Here is a 16,625-nt window from a genome sequence, read left to right as displayed (position 1 = left end):
TCCGTGGCTCCGCCAATTCAAAAACTATGTGACCTAAAATGAACTTTACTAATATGATGAAAATGTGAAGACTTTTCCAGTATACTGCTGAATTGGTATCTAGTTCAAGGCATACCGTTATATTGAATACACACATCTGTTTTGTTACAGGTAGGTCTACCTTTAAGTATTCGTTAGTGAGTCGTATCAGACAGTAGTTTTTTCTGTTCTCATGTATCAGAATTTTAAAAGAAATGCACTACGAAATCATTGTGGTCTCGGACCTCATACTAAATTCCGAATTATACACAAGAAACTAAAATAAAAAATACTTGATCTAAAACAACCTATCATATCTGATAACAATTGCACTGTAATTGGTGCTCTAATGTCATTACGGTTCCCTCCTTGAACTATTTTTATTCCTTCTTATGACCTGCCAATTATAAAGAATTTGGTAGTATTCTGTATGCCTTGTATTTTATGATGGTATGAAACTCCGGATATATAAGATGATATTGTATCACCAGAAAGACTTTGTACTGAAAACAAGCAATACAATATAGCAAATCATTGACTGGCACTGGCCAATGCTGTTTCAATTTGTAAGATGATCTAAAATTATAAAGTTTTGACACAGCCAAATTCTATGATTTTTGTGTCCCACTTCCTGTGTTTTATTAACCATACTTTTCCCTTCAACTCCGTCTTTCTTTTGTGTGATTTCTTCGTTCCGCACTCCCTGTCCTTCTTTCCTACTGGTCGTCCTTCTATTCTTTCCAATGGCCCTTGATGGCGATCCCCTGGTGTAATATTTTTTTTTAGTAATACAGAGATTGCTTTCGTTGAAATCAAATATTTTTTTACATACACCAACGGATCGTATACAAGTTGAGGTATATAAACACCTTGAGATGGTGACAAGGCGTAGAACGTCACCATCTTAAAATGGATGATTAACAAAAGGAAATGAAAAATCGTCTCTTTTATCATACATTTTGGTATTAAACTTCTCGTTAAAGTTATAGTTACCAGGATACAGGAAAGGGCAATGTTCAATGTGTTAGTATTACCTCTATTTAAAATCCGTTCGGCAGGATATATCTCCTAAGTGTACATACTTTTTTTTTTGTTTTTTTTTAAATATTATGTCGGTTTTTTTTATCTGGCCAACATTTGTAACTACCATGTCATAACTATCATAAAGGTCCATGACCTTTTTTGAAGTCATTTTCCACTCAGTGAATATCTCGAATCGTTTATAATACAGCACATCAAAAACGAATCTTTGAATTATAAAAATCATAATAAATTAAATGTCAAATATATTAACGTTTAATGGGTTTAAATTAACATCAGTATTCAACGAATTTATTAAAAAATCAATTTTCAATTACTTTGATACAATAGAGAGAATCGTCCCAACAAACACCTTCACGCACCATATACGGACGTGCCTATTTCACCGTGAACCATGAATTCAAAGTAATATTTACATATAAAATATGATAACTTCATGGTTGAACTTACAGTAGGACAACCGGAAGCGCCTGAGTAAGGATTTCGCCGCTCAGTGATACGGTTCACTAGACGGCGTTGTCAACACGTAATGGCGGCCATTATTTGACGTTGGATTTGGCATTCCAAGCTGAAAAGTTGCATTTATGACATTCTTGGATGCTTAAACTTTATGCTAAACAACACAAAAGGTAAAGGTATATTCCAGATATTTAAGTTAATTATTATCAAACTAAGTCGGATCAAAAAAATTGATTTAAACGGCAAAGATAAAATGTAAAATTATATAAAACATGAAAATTGAAATCCAATATATCATCATTTCCTTTCCATATATTAGTATTGAATCAACTATTTACTGGTGAATTACATTCGGATTTCGGTCTAAGGTATCCGCACTTGTCTCCGGAAATATTATACCCACACAAGTTGTCAACATCCGTTTTTAACTGGTCAGGGTGTTCTTCTAGTCTCGATAACCCAGACGCATATTTAAATATAGCGTCTGGGGTGATTAACCGGACTGGTCAGATATTTATAGGGGGCGTAACAAATAATTAAATATAGAACATATCTATAAATAGCACTTCCGTTATCCCCATTATATTTAAAAAAAATAATAATAACAACAGTAAAGATCAGTAAACAGTGTAACGTTACATGTATATCTATTAAAACTGACATTCTTGTAGCTGATCCTGTTGCCCAACTTGCAGATGGGCAATCTTAAAAGAACGATAAAAAATACTGTAATTAGCGGCGATCTTTTTTTCTGAATTTTTGTCACATGTAAAAAAAAATTAAAGACATGATTTTTTTTCGTGGGAAAAATTTGGTTGATTATATCATATAAGGAAACACTGTAGCATGACTGTATACTGCCCTCCTTATAACAAGTTCTGGATCCGCCACTGGTCGTGTATAGAGCAGGGCCGTAACTACATTGAGGCAAATGAGGCAAATGCCTCATGTTGGAAATAAAAAAAAAAAAAAGAACTGAAACAAGATTGTCTTCATATCAACCTGACTGATTGTGTTCACGGAAAGTTTCTTGCAATAGTCCGCAAATAGTCAACAAATAACATAAGGACCTAAGAGCTACGGTTCCGCAGCTAGCAAGAAGCAAGTTCTCTTTACTCTCTGATGTCACCCCTGCATGTTTTTCGTGATTCATGTTTCTATTTTACTTTTAGTTTTCAGAGTTAATGGTCTTTTGTTTGTACTTTTGTGTCCCGGGTTTGTCTTTTGTTCATTTATTGTCCTACGTTATAACTATAGTCTGCAGAGTGTTGACTTTCATTTGTAAAGTATTGTTTTGCAATGTTGCATGTCCACCGATGTCCAGACATTGTACGAGAAAATATTTTAAGAATATACGATGCTACTGGACATAGAAAAAAATTGTCGTTTCTGCATGGAGAATTGAACTTGATCATGTTGATATCAAAGAATACAAAACTGGCTCTTTTTTTGTAGATAAAACTAGGTAACTGACATGGTTTAAATTAAAGTAAGACCACCAATTTCCCGGTATCAAATCATCTTTAAAAAAACGTCAATGTATTGCCATATGACCTTTTACATTGAAGGGTTAAACTTGCATGAAAACGTGACCCTTAAACTGAAAATAAAAGAATATGGAGTAAACGTCACGTGCACAGGACCTTATCTGACACAAAGGCATAGAAAAAATACAAATGATCAATGGCCAAAGTTTTTTTCCTGTCCTTCATCTTGATAATTGATGGATCATTAATACCGTAAAACAAGGTCAAGATGGTCCTTAGTGTCGGCTTAAGCAGTACTAGTACTTAAACTGTATACCACTGCACTGTCACTATATGTAAATCTAGTCACAAAAAAATCACCAAAGTCTGAATTACTATATATATCAAGCACAATACAAGACAAGAGCAGACAGACATAATGATTATGAGAATTTCGGTTTTTGCTTTATCCTACATATCGGTCTACTTTTAATGTTGTCCCCGTAAAACCTAAAAGCCTTAAATTACAATGAATCTGTGTTTTTGCTTTGAGACAAGAATATTGTCGAAAGAAATAGCTAAAAATTAATTGCGTTTCAATGTAAGAAAGCGTTCTGGAAACGCTTAGAATGCACGATTTTGCGTAATTTTTCTCAGAGCGTCTGGGCTCTTTGAGCGGCCCCCCAGACCCCTCGCCAAAAATTTTTCGCCTCGCTACGCTCGGCGAATATATTTTGCCTCAATATTTAAAGAAGCTAGTTACGGCCCTGTAGAGGATACCACGCTCTCTGTGCGCTAAGAGAGGGATCCGTAGGTGGACCGTTGTACATAATCCAATATACCTTAATTTTCTGGCGAGTTATAATTTCTCGAACATGTATTCCCAACGGGCTATAATTTAGGACCTCATCTTTATAATTATTGTTATTTTTTTTTCGTCCTGAACATTACCATTATTTACCACAAGACGATAACCAAGCAACCCAACTTGAAGATCTATTTTTATATTTTAACACACCACGTTTAATATTCTCTTATCTTCATACTATAAACTACCATTTTTCTCTATTTTCATATTATAGCACACCACTATATATATTCTCTATTCTTTATATTGTATCACATCGTCCTGAACATGCATGAAATATTTGCCACTTGACGTTAAGCAACCAACAGTCGGTATATTGTAGCCACGTTAGTCTGTATTCCTTAATTTTAATTTTTATCCATTTTTCTTAGTTTTGTCTCATTCTTATTTCTGTAAATTCTTGTTATAATTTATGCTTTCCTTTTTATAATAATATTTCAAATATCTGACGCACTTACCTTACTCGAAAAGCACACATCAAGTTACGTTTATAGAAAGAAAAACAACTCTAAGATTACAATGTAAAATTGAAAAACCCTGTTTAACAACTTATCACTGGCAGATCAGTGAGATCACACAATGAGTCAACTCAATTTTTATTTACAAAATTAACTGATCTTAAAATTGCTAACGACAGAATAGTCTGAATGTTTCACCAATAATCTATATCGCCTAATCCTTTTGGGAAGAAAACATTTGGGGACCAACCTTCACACAATACCACTTTGCCAGTCTCCGTGTCTATGAAGAAATACAGAAGTTAACCAGTCATTCATGAAACCCAATACTCTTTGAATGCATGTTTGAATCAATCACATTGAAAAGGTGGAATGGGATTTATCCCATACTGCATGATAACTTATACAAAAAATAACTGAAAAGTGTATTCTCCTACTACAAACTATTATAATATCCATCATGACATTTGTATAAAAGGGCAGCTTCACAAAAACAACAACTTCGAATTCTCCTGTACATGTGAACCTTTATATAAAATAAGGAGATTGCTAATGAGGCAACAACCCAGCAGAGTTCAAATGACATGGATATTCGCAAATAGAATCACTGCTCGGCCTCCAATATTAAGAAAACTCCATACCATATAGTTAACTGAGAAGGGCCAGACATGTAAATGAGATACAACGCAAACATGAAAACTGTTAAATTGTTTATATGATTTTTAATTTGTTAATACAAATCTTTAAAATTCTCCGACATATCTGACAACCATGTGTTTCTTGATGTTTGTTTCATTTACTTAATATATGTCTGTGTACCTTTTTTCGCTTTGTGGTTGCTGTCAAAATAATGTTAACCCAACATTTTTGATACTGTGATTTATTTATAATGATTGCTGCTGCAGTAATTAAAAAAAAAATCTTTGAATCTTTTTTCTTATAAAATTGAAGCTGTTTATGATACAATGAAAATTCGAATATTTATATAGTTGTTTTAATTCTTCACATTTTACACATAACAACTGTGTCCCGAAATCATCATTGGTTTGTCTACAAAATAAAGTAAATGTTAAAATCATATTAATTTTTGGTCACCAGCATAGCATATATGAAAAACAAAATGTTTGGAAAAAAACATAAATCATATAGAAATATACATTTAGAAATGTCTTGGTGCAAGCTGAATTCCGCTACGGGATGCGAGATTATCTCGCTGTGGTGATGACACGACCCATTGGTGGCATTGGGTTGTTTCCTGCTCTCTTGTCGGGTTAATGTCTCTTTGACACATTCCCTGTCTGTATTCTCTATCAAAATTATGCATGAATTTTTATCATTGTTAAAGGCCATACATGCAGTTGCCTGTACTTGCTCTCATCCACCTCCTTTGAACTTGGGATGGATAGTTGTCTCATTGGTATTCATACCGCATGTTCTTGCTTGTATAATGTTGACCTTTTGGTACTTTTTTCTCAATTTTTGTTTAAGTCAACAAGATGTCCTCTTAATCATGTTGATGTCTACTTTTGGTAATGTATGTCATTGGGTTCACCGGTTGCTGCCTCATTGACACCTCCTTTCATTGATGCTGCATCTATTGTTTTACTGTCTTGTTTTACATCAAAAACAAATTTACAGTGTATTCCTCATGCCATGGTTTTGTTTCAAGGTTTAGATAGCCAATTGGTATATATTCACTGACAACATTTGTATTCTTTTAAGGACTTTTTTTAGTGTGAAAAAAATGCCTCTTAAAGTGCAAAAAAGTATTTTTCGTTTTTAAGTTGACCAGTCCAGACTTTGTTTACTAACAGTATATTTTAATTACTTTTCATAACAACGTGTCGCACTTCTTAAATGTTTGTATAAGCTAAATGCATTTGTTTAAAAAAAAAAATCGAGCATAAATCATTTTGACCGTTTGGTGTATGTACAAAATCAGTGGCATCTTCTAGATATACTTTGTTTGTTTTTCGTCTGCTTATGTTTTTGAATTGCGTTCCCTTCTTCAAATGTGTACAACATTGCGCATCTCTCCTCCCCCCCTTTTTTTTTTACACATATCAAAATGCAAACTCCTTTATACACTACATATAAATACAACAAACTTATCTTGGATGAAGTTCATATTTCGGCGTCATATTACTTTTCCGTCAAGTATTTTTAAAGTTAACAACCCCAAAATGTATTTATAGCGTACACACGACTGTTCGAGTGGTCCCAGTCAATACAAAAATTGCCATTTATTGTATGATTATTAACTTGCTTACGTAGCACGGACATGCATGAAAGAATATATAACTACTCGTTGTTTCAGTTTGCATTAAAATTTATGTAACAGTTTGTGGTGTTATATCATCTTACCAAGGTTTGGTGTGCTGTTATTTTCCTTCGCGGTCATGGAAGCCATGCTGTCTGGTGTTTTCCACGACTTGTATGTCGTCACAAACAAAATATAAATAGCTTTAAACAACAATCGGTACACTCGGGCTTTTCAATAGTATTATCGTAATATAATTTCTTCCGAAGTGAGGCCCCTCATGGGGGGGGTCCTAGTAATCACATAATCACCATCTTTTTGCCAATATAATCACATCATCATTAAATATTTGCTTATCTTTAGTAATCAAATAATCATAAACTAAAAATACAGTCCTAGGTAATCAAATAATCATGAAATATTTGGCTTAATAATCAAATAATCATTAAAAAAAATGGCCAAGTAATCACATAATCAAAAACCCCATGAGGGCCCTCCGAAGTCAATAACCAACTTCTTGGTTATTCGTCTTGGACATTATCTTTAAAAACAAGCTAAAAAAGCCGATACTATTCCGAATGTCATAAATTACCATTTTTATATCACTTGTCATCCAGACGCTCTACTTTGAAAAATAAAGCGGCTGGATGATCGAGACTAGGTGTTCTTCACGATCTCCATGGAAGATATTCACGCTTTCACTTTTTGCTCAGATAACAGAACATTGTAAATCTCTAACTGCAAATACTGACCAAAATGAATCAAATTCGAAAGCACGTAGGATCACGTTTCATGCCGATTGCAAGTTCTCTAAAAAGGGGGGTAATTTCAAGGCCCCAAAAAGTGCAAAATATAGGCTACTGAGGCTATACGAATTTTAATGAACGTCTCGGGTTCAACTCAAAAGTGGACCCACTTTTACTGTTGGCTGTTTTATACCAGGTATAATATTTCATTTGGAAAAAAAATATTTGTGTCCCTGATGATTTCATATATTACAATTATACAGCCGGACAGCAAACCCCTGATTTGTCCGTTAAAAACCCGGATTTATTATTCGAGAATCAAGTGGAGATAATTTAAGAGAACGTCGTCAACAGATGTCGCTGCGTAGAAAAAATAATGGCAGTGGCTATTTGACCGGCATTGGCTAAATAGCAAATATGCTATTTGACCGGCACCGGCAAAATAGCAAATTTGCTATTTAGCCGGCACTGAATAAAACTGTTCATTGATGTGATTAATAGAGAATAAAAAAGCTTAGTAATAATTTAAAATCATTTTATCATGAAATCAAGCATTAAAAATATAGTCCAATAATTTTTTTTATTGAAGATGCTCATAAATAAATAATTTATAACTTTATAATATTAATTAAAAGCATGAAAACACATTTGTATATGTTCCGGACCATATGAATATTTGGACCATACGCGTATGGTCATGACCAAATGCGTATACTCATATGGTCCGACCATACGCGTATAGGCTATAGTCATATATATACAACTAATCATGCTAATTAGAAATGATAATCCATTGACAATATTAATTACTTTCAAAAAATGTACTCCAACTTACATTTGTAATTAATATCATAATATTATCAAATTAATGGTGTTATGACAGTGGTGGTTCATGGATTCAAATTAAAACTAGGTTGTGAGTGACCCGAAAATGTATAAAATTTCAGCTTGCATATATTTATGTACATTATTATGATATGTTTGCTTTGCCTGCAACTTTTATGTATTGAGCAGAAATTTATAAAAATAGATATATAAAATTGAGAATGGAAATGGGTAATGTGTCAAAGAAACAGCAACCCAACCAAAGAGCAGACCACAGTCGACAGCCACCAATGGGTCTTCATTGGAGCAAGAAAATATGTTTTCTCTTGGTAATTTATTTGACAAATTTGTATTCATGTGAAAAAACTATGTGAATTAAGTTTTTTATCCTTCATTGAACTTTTGATGTCGTCCCTAATAACAATGCAAAGTTAATTAAATTAATTAAATTTTGCTTTGAATAATTAAGTATAATAGATTTAGTAATTGTATTTACATTTGCTTTATATTTACAGGATGGAGAAAGATGTTCACTATGAATCAAAAATTCAAAACAGAGGACTTTTTAATATATATCAACAAAAACACTATCAGAACATGCACATATACATGTATACAATGTATGATATACATACAGCAAGAAAACAGTAATCAAAAGGAAATGGAATGTCAAAGACAAGTAATGTTGAAAGTAAAATTATTTTGTTTAAAATAGAAAACAATATGACTAGAATATATTAAAATGATTAAGGGTAAGTAATTCAAATCTGTCTGTTCAGGGTAACACCAGTGGGTTTATATTTACAATGCGCTATGATTTCAATCCCACGAATATGAAACAAAACATGATGGACATTATGAATTAACACTATTTTGATAATGAAAAAGACTGAAAATATTTTACATTTAACAGTCCGACAAGAAATTGCCAATGGAATACATTTGGAATGGAAGTTAAAATTTATAGTTTATACATGTAGGTCCAAGAATCATACACAGACTTTTAAGGCCAAATAGTATACTTTTAATAGTTTAAAGATTTTATACTACAACTTAACAAGTATTATCTATGCTGTATAATTTCAAGATAGTTTCATTTGGATTTAAAACCTAATTTCAAGAATGAAGGGTGCAGTAATTTAAAATTCATTTATCATGTTTTTAAAGATTAAAAACAATATAAGGGAATTAACTCTTACATGATGGGCATCATATCCATGAGAATGTCAGAAGTGTTTTAATAAACTTGAACATTTTTTCAGATAAGAGAATGACTTAAGCAGACCATTATTGGGTCAAAAATGCCCATAACAATGAAATATAATTATCATTTATCATTACTTTTTATCAACAAACTTAATTTAATAACAAAATAGCAAACTTAATTTAATAACAAAATATGTTTTTTTTTATTTTCAGTACACTGTCAGCATGGTCAGAAGAATAATTTTACTGGAGGATGAAAATTTTGATACCTGGAATCAGTAATGTATATGAAAATGAAAATGAGATATATTCATGTACAGAATGGTAACCGAGGTGGTTCAAGTGTTTATTAGCAGACATTTTTGTTGAACTTATGCAGGATTGAATAAATGAAACTTAAGCTGACTATGGGCTGAATGTGTAGTAAAAAGAGGATTTTGAAATATGCAAGATTCATCAACATCAATTATTAAAATGTGCACAAGTGAAATGTCACCATATTTAGAAAAAAAAATCAGATTATTGACTCAGTTGTTTTCATGAAAAAAAAGTTTCAAAGCAATATCACTGTTGTATAATTAATTAGATTCCTCATTTTTGTCGAGCCTGCAAAGAAACCTCTAAAAAGGGAAAGTGATCCGGCTGCTTTGGAAGCGGAGTTAGCTAACTACTCAAAACCTTTATATCTTAGAAGGTTGAAAACCTGGATGCTTCATCCTTGGTATATAGATGCCTCATGTACCATAAGTTTTCGTCAGTCACATGTCCAATGTCCTTGACCTCATTTATGTTTCAGTGACTTCTTGAAAAAAAAGTTAAGATTTTTTGTAATGTTAAATTCTCTCTCATTATAAGTAATAGGATAACTATATTTGGTATGTCATACCTTGCTAGATCCTCATGCCCGTCAGACAGTTTTCACTTGACCTCATTTCATGGATCAGTGAACAAGGATAAGTTTTGGTGGGTCAAGTCCATATCTCAGATATTATAAGCAAAAGGTCTAGGATATTTGGTGTATGGAAGGACTGTAAGGTGTACATGTCCAACTCGCAGGTGTCATCTGACCTTGAATTATTTTCATGGTTCAGTGGTTATAGTTAAGTTTTTGTGTTTTGGTCTGTTTTTCTTATACTGTAAGCAATAGGTCTACTGTATTTGGTGTATGGATTGATTGTAAGGTGTCCATGTCTAGCTGACAGGTGTCATCTAAACTTGACCTCATTTTCATGGTTCAGTGGTAAAAGTTAAGTTTTTGAGTTTTGGTCTTTTTTTCTAATCCTAATACTATATGTAATTGGTAAACTATATTTGGTGTATGGAAATATTTTAAGATCTATATGTCAGTCACACAGGTTTTATTTGAACTTGATTTCATTTTCATGGTTCATTGGTCAATGTTTAGTTTACTTGGTTAATGTTAAGTTTGTGTGACAGTTGTAATAAAGCTTTATATTTAGAACTATCAACATAATATTAATGATTAGTAAAGAAGGCGAGACATTTCAGCGTGTGCACTCTTGTATTGTATACTTCTGAAAAACGAATATATCATCCCTCTGGACTCAAGTGTTTCCCTTTTATTTTACATGCATGTAGTTTAAAGAAATCTCACTTTTACCTTTTGGCTAATTCAAGTTTTCCCATTCCAGAATTATTTGACTTTTTTCATGGTAAATTAGACTTTTACCTTTTACCCATATGTTGTAAAACTCTATTTTGATTCGATATTTTTTCAAGAATTGAATCACAAGGATGAATTTGATCAAATAAGCTCACTTTTGGATATATTTTATCACATACATGTATCACATACTTAAATAATCTGTTAAATTGAAAATGGAAATGAGCAAGGTGTTAAAGAGACAACCCAATCAAAGAGCAGAAAACATGTCTGACAGAGCAGAACCAATAGTGTGCTTAGATTGATTCCCTTCACTTTTGCCCTATTATTGAGATTTAGTGAAAGGATTTAATTATTTTATCCCTATCAATTTAGGGAGAGGGGAATCAGTATTCAACACTGCATTACTACATGTATATATCCTACCACCAGTTACAAATGTATGATACAAACAACCATGCAACATACCCCCTGTGACTGAGAGGAGAAAAGAGATGCACAACATACAAAACATATTCCATATGGCTAGCTACATTGCATCATTTGAAATACTTCATTGATTTTTTAAAGTGGAACAGTTTTTTGTAAGAAGTTATTTGTTAAAGGTACTACAGTTCCCTTTCAGTTTGCCTGCTTAAGGCTTGATTACAGTTCTTATATGAAAATCAGAAGTTTGGGTATGATTGCCAATGAAACAACTCCTCACCAGATACTAAATGACTAAATATAGATCTCCGACAACCTTCAACATTTATTTTAGAAGAACCAATAATGTATAGTAAGCTACATATATATATATATAAAAGACCTCTAAATAACATGACACAAGACGACCTGAAAAGGAATCTTCTGGGTCTGTATCCAAAAGTGAAATATGTTTAAAAATAAAAGCATATGATGCAAGGGATGCAGATTTATAAATAGTCAATCCAGAAAAAAATCCTACTATAGATCTCTAATGTTATGGTTTATCAAAAAGTTGGAAACAAACTTTTACATACTTCATTCAAATAATTTACATTAAACAAAATAACAAAAAAAAGATGAACAGATACTGTTGAATGGATATAAAGGTAAAGCACCTAGGACAGACAAGTACTAGTACAAACACACCAGGATTTTCTTCGAATTTTCACACCTAGTCATACATAGAATAGCAAATGGTCGTTCCCCCCTTTTCCCCTATGCATAGATACATGTATATTACTATATATGTAACACTAATATAGTAATTATAAATAATCATTTTCCTAAGAAACTGCAGATTTAAAATATGTAAAGTCATGATATGATTGAACCTTCACTGCAAATCAAAAATTGAGAACCATAAGCCCCTAAAAATTACGCATGCCTTTTATAAAATTAAAAGAGCCCCCCCCCCCCCCCCACCTTTTGACAAAACAAAAAGAAACAAAACAAACCCAAACACATAACGTAACGATAACTGTATCAATGAACGAAAAGAAAATTATTAAAGAAATCGATATGACCAAACAGATAAGTTGTTCATTTTAAAAACTAAGCGGTAACAATATGCACGAAATTATAAATCTTTTCTCAACTTTAAGTGTCAATCTCATGATGATGATGTAGTAGGCCTTTAAAAACTGTTAGTTTACCAAGTAAGGCCTGTTTTGGTATAACGTTGATATGGATTCAACATATCGCATGACTTTCTTGACATTAAGATAAACAAAATTGATACAAAGAAGAAAAGACTCCAACTTTTATTGACATTTTACGTTGACATTTTCGGCGCCGGAAATTGACAACGTTGATCTATGTATTGACACAACATCGGATGGGGTCGATTCCGGCATATTCTGTTAAAAAAATCAGTAGCACTTAAAATTTATTAATGTCTTAAAATATATTCATTTTGTTTCAATGATATTGAGTTGATAATTAATTTCGAGAGATGAATAGCTATCGTGTACTTCAGAAACAAGGGGAAAGGAGGACCACGCCCCCATAGTGGGGACATACAAAATAAAGATGACCGTTCTCCATTTCTACTCGATAGAAGTGTCTAATTTTTTCATAACATCTGCATTATGTACCAAAGATTATAAAATGAAAGTATAAAAAAAATCGAGGCGGAGATTTTTTGGAATCAGCTAATAATTATAGAAGACAAATAGACGTAATAGAGAAATAGGCGAAAATGGCCCCTTCTTCAATTTCGAAAAAAATCTATAATTTTACAATTTATTGACACAAATTGATATTTTTATAGGGGTTACATATATAAGGATTCAGCTATTCTTGATAGTTGAATGAATATTTACTTTAAAAACAGAATCTTTCCCAATTTCTAATTCTACCGGCCATGCAAGGAAAAACCTATAAAAAATTGAGACCCCTACTTTAAAATGGGTACAATTTTTTGCCCTAATTTGGACACCCCTTTTCTTTACGGATTTCGATGTGAAAAACTAGCGAAATTACGATGTAAAAATTTTAGGGTAATTGAAGGATAGGCTTTTTTTGTACCCCTTTTCAATATGGCTATTTAATTCTACAGTGCAGAAAATCGAAATCCGAAATTCTATGTTCACATGTGAAAAAATAAGATTTTCTTTTATTTTTTTGTTCAAACATGAAAATAATAAGTAAACTCATATATTTTCTCTTATAAATGTGCTTACAATCAACACCATTTACCGCCGGTACTTTGCTATAAACGAATGATTTTTTTTTACAAAAGCGCGCCATTTTTCGGCTGACGTCGGCCGACGCAAAATAGTCCAATTTTCGGCGTAGGACTACTGAGCGCCGCCGAATCACATTTTGGCCAAAAAGGCACATCCGGTTGTCCTACTGTTAGTGATAAATTAATGTTAGCTGAATAATGAAGTCAAGGTCAGATCCCGTTCACACTTGGACACTCTGATCGATTTAAACTAGAGCGGTGCACTTTAGATCGATTGAAACCCAATAAAAACGCTTTAAATCGATCTTAAATCGTTCGGTCTAGTCATATAAAACACCTAAAGAGGTACTTATAGTTCAGTTTGAGTCCATCTAAAGTAAACCTATCTTACTTTTAAAATTGAACGCATACATTGTGTAAGTAGATCTTAACTAGTTCGTTGGAATCGAAAATAATTTGTGAGCATGTATTAGGAAGAATTTTACGTGTGTTTTATAACAAAATTTATGACTTGTATAAAAGGGCTGAAAAACAATATGAACAGCATTATAAACATTTGAACTTGTAATTTAAGTTAAACAATGACTTCATGGATTGTGTTTTGCAAGAGTATGTATCTATGATGATAGACACTTGATACTGTATGTTGTGTGTAAAATGTACTTAGTAAATTTTTTGAAATACGACCTTTAAAGGCGCAGGCTCTTTTGTCTTCTCTTTTTATGGTATTTGGTTTTCAATATTAAAAGTTTAAATGTCACTGAAGGGAGAATGACGACTTTAATAAGTTTATTATAATATTTCCGTCAATATAAGATGTCATGATCGATCTTTTGTAGGCGTGACGTAGAAATTAGAACCACATGATTGGTGAAATAAAAGTACATTGGAGATGACTTTCGTGCAAAATTAAACAAACTTTAAAAAAAGCCGAGAAGGACGTAAAAATCAAAATCAGAGTTTAGAAACGAAAACAGACATAAAATTTAAAACAGTGGTCAAAAAACCGAAAAAAAAACCCATTAAATTTACAAACATTTTTTTTATTTTTGACAAACTATCAAAATCATCAACCGCGGATTTCCAGGCTTCTGACTTGGGAAAGGCACATGGCGTAGTAGGTAAAATTAGTTTATTCTAATGTATCGAAGTTTTCAAGTCTTTAACTGTGTTTAACCCAACACGTGAAGATTAATGTTTAAAGTAAACAGGAAGGGTATGTAGAGTTGCAGAACTGGTACTTTGTTGGTAACTTCGCTTGAGCTCAACAAGCAATGCATCATATAATGGGCAGCCATTTGGGGAAGGTTAACAATGGCCGAATTCTCCATAGAAATTAATATAGTTAATAACCATGTCACAATTGTTATTCCGAACTATGCAACGGTTACCGAGTAAACTACACGTATGTTTTTTTATTTATAGGTTTCTTTTATTAATCTCCGGAGTTCACCACAAGAAATATTATTAACTGTAAAATGAAAAGTAGCATGAAATGAAGTTAAAATGAATATGAGATCCCTGCATAATGTTCTTGACACCGTTTTGTTAAGGATCAACTTATTTCTAAATGAACACTGGAAAGTAGTTGTATAACGCTCTTCAAACAGAATATTTGCATTAAATTGAAAAAGATTCATGCATTTTGATATGTTTTTAATGACTTATTGGGAATATACGATATTGTCCTTCACTTAATTACAGTTATAAACTAAGACAAAAAGTCATTTTTAAAGCCTATAATGCCTTCAAATTTTCTGTAAAAAACCCGGACCATTTGTCTAAAAACCCGGACAAATTCACAGTTGCTCTCGAAAAAACCTAGACAATAACAAACACTGATTTATTTATTAAACACAAGGAAGTTGAGCTTCTTTGTTGATCAAAAAATACATAGTATTCAATATAAGATGGGTAGTAATGTTAAAAACTGTTATAATTACGAAATATCCGTTAATTGAACTTATCGCATGCTTTATCACTCGAAAAACCCGAACTACACTCGTAAAATATGGACCAAATCACTCGAAAAACCACGATCCTAGCCGGACATTATACCTAACGTGCATTTTTGCGAAAAATCAATTCTACCAGACATTATCATTTGGTCTACAAAAAAATCTAAAAAAGGGACCTGCACAAAGAATGACATGTATGCGTATAGTGGTAAGAAAATAAAGTTTGGTGCTTTAATATAATTTAGGTCTGAATATCATTTTAGCATGCTGCATGATTGTAATATATTTGCAACAATTTTTTTTTATAATCAACTGAACAATATAGGAGCACTTAGATTTATTTAATACTTGTATGCTTTAGTTTGTGGGCTGTGGAAGAATTTTAATATAACTAAAATCTTAACTGTTTTAAAAAAAAAATCGGACAACCCTTTGTTGGGATGCTGCCCTGAATTAGTAATTTTAAGGAAATTTTACAGTTTTTGGTTATTATCTTGAATATTATTATACATAAAGATAAATTGTAAACAGCAATAATGTTCAGCAAAGAAAGATCTACAAATAGGTCAACATGACTAAAATGGTCAATCGACAATGGGTAAAAATGTTCAACAGGTTAAGTAAGACCTATCTGCCCCGACATTTGCAGACTAAAAATAGAACATAGGGGTAAAATGCAGTTTTTTGTTTATATCACTGAAACTAAAGCAAAAGTGTAACAATTGCATTATTAAACGCATCAATTGTGAATTAAAACATCATTCATTTAAGCGACACAGGCTCCTTACAGCCTCTAGTTAATGAATGATCCTCATAACTTGGAAACTTAAAATCTAAAATTTATGAAAATTTAAAGGGAGCTCACATCAATAGATATAAACAATTCATAAATGTTTCATGAAAACTGCTTAAAGCCTTTTTGATTTTTCATCCAAAAACTTGAAAATCCCCTTTTTTATCAATAAAACCACAAAACCCAGAAACATTAAAATCTAAAATTTATGAAAATCAAAAAGGGAGTTTATTTCAATAGACAATATTAG

General features: G+C 32.3%; 1 long non-coding RNA gene across 3 annotated transcripts; it reads left to right on the top strand.

The window, feature by feature from the left end:
• Positions 1-1,513: 1,513 nt before the first annotated feature.
• On the top strand, positions 1,514-9,905 carry LOC139516282 (uncharacterized). 3 transcript variants are annotated; one of them, XR_011662936.1, is made up of 4 exons: positions 1,755-1,955; positions 7,232-7,512; positions 8,657-8,893; positions 9,561-9,905. It is a non-coding gene; the product is annotated as an uncharacterized lncRNA (long non-coding RNA). The 3 variants fall into 3 exon arrangements; XR_011662937.1 differs by having other exon boundaries at positions 1,759-1,955; positions 7,232-7,347; positions 9,561-9,903; XR_011662938.1 differs by lacking the exons at positions 1,755-1,955; positions 7,232-7,512 and adding an exon at positions 1,514-1,688 and having other exon boundaries at positions 9,561-9,902.
• The last annotated feature ends 6,720 nt before the right edge of the window (positions 9,906-16,625 follow it).

The sequence above is a fragment of the Mytilus edulis genome, chromosome 3 (assembly GCF_963676685.1).
Source record: "Mytilus edulis chromosome 3, xbMytEdul2.2, whole genome shotgun sequence".
Classification (NCBI taxonomy): domain Eukaryota; kingdom Metazoa; phylum Mollusca; class Bivalvia; order Mytilida; family Mytilidae; genus Mytilus; species Mytilus edulis.
The sequence above is the reverse complement of the archived record's forward strand: the minus strand, read 5'-3'. Positions and strand labels throughout refer to the sequence as shown.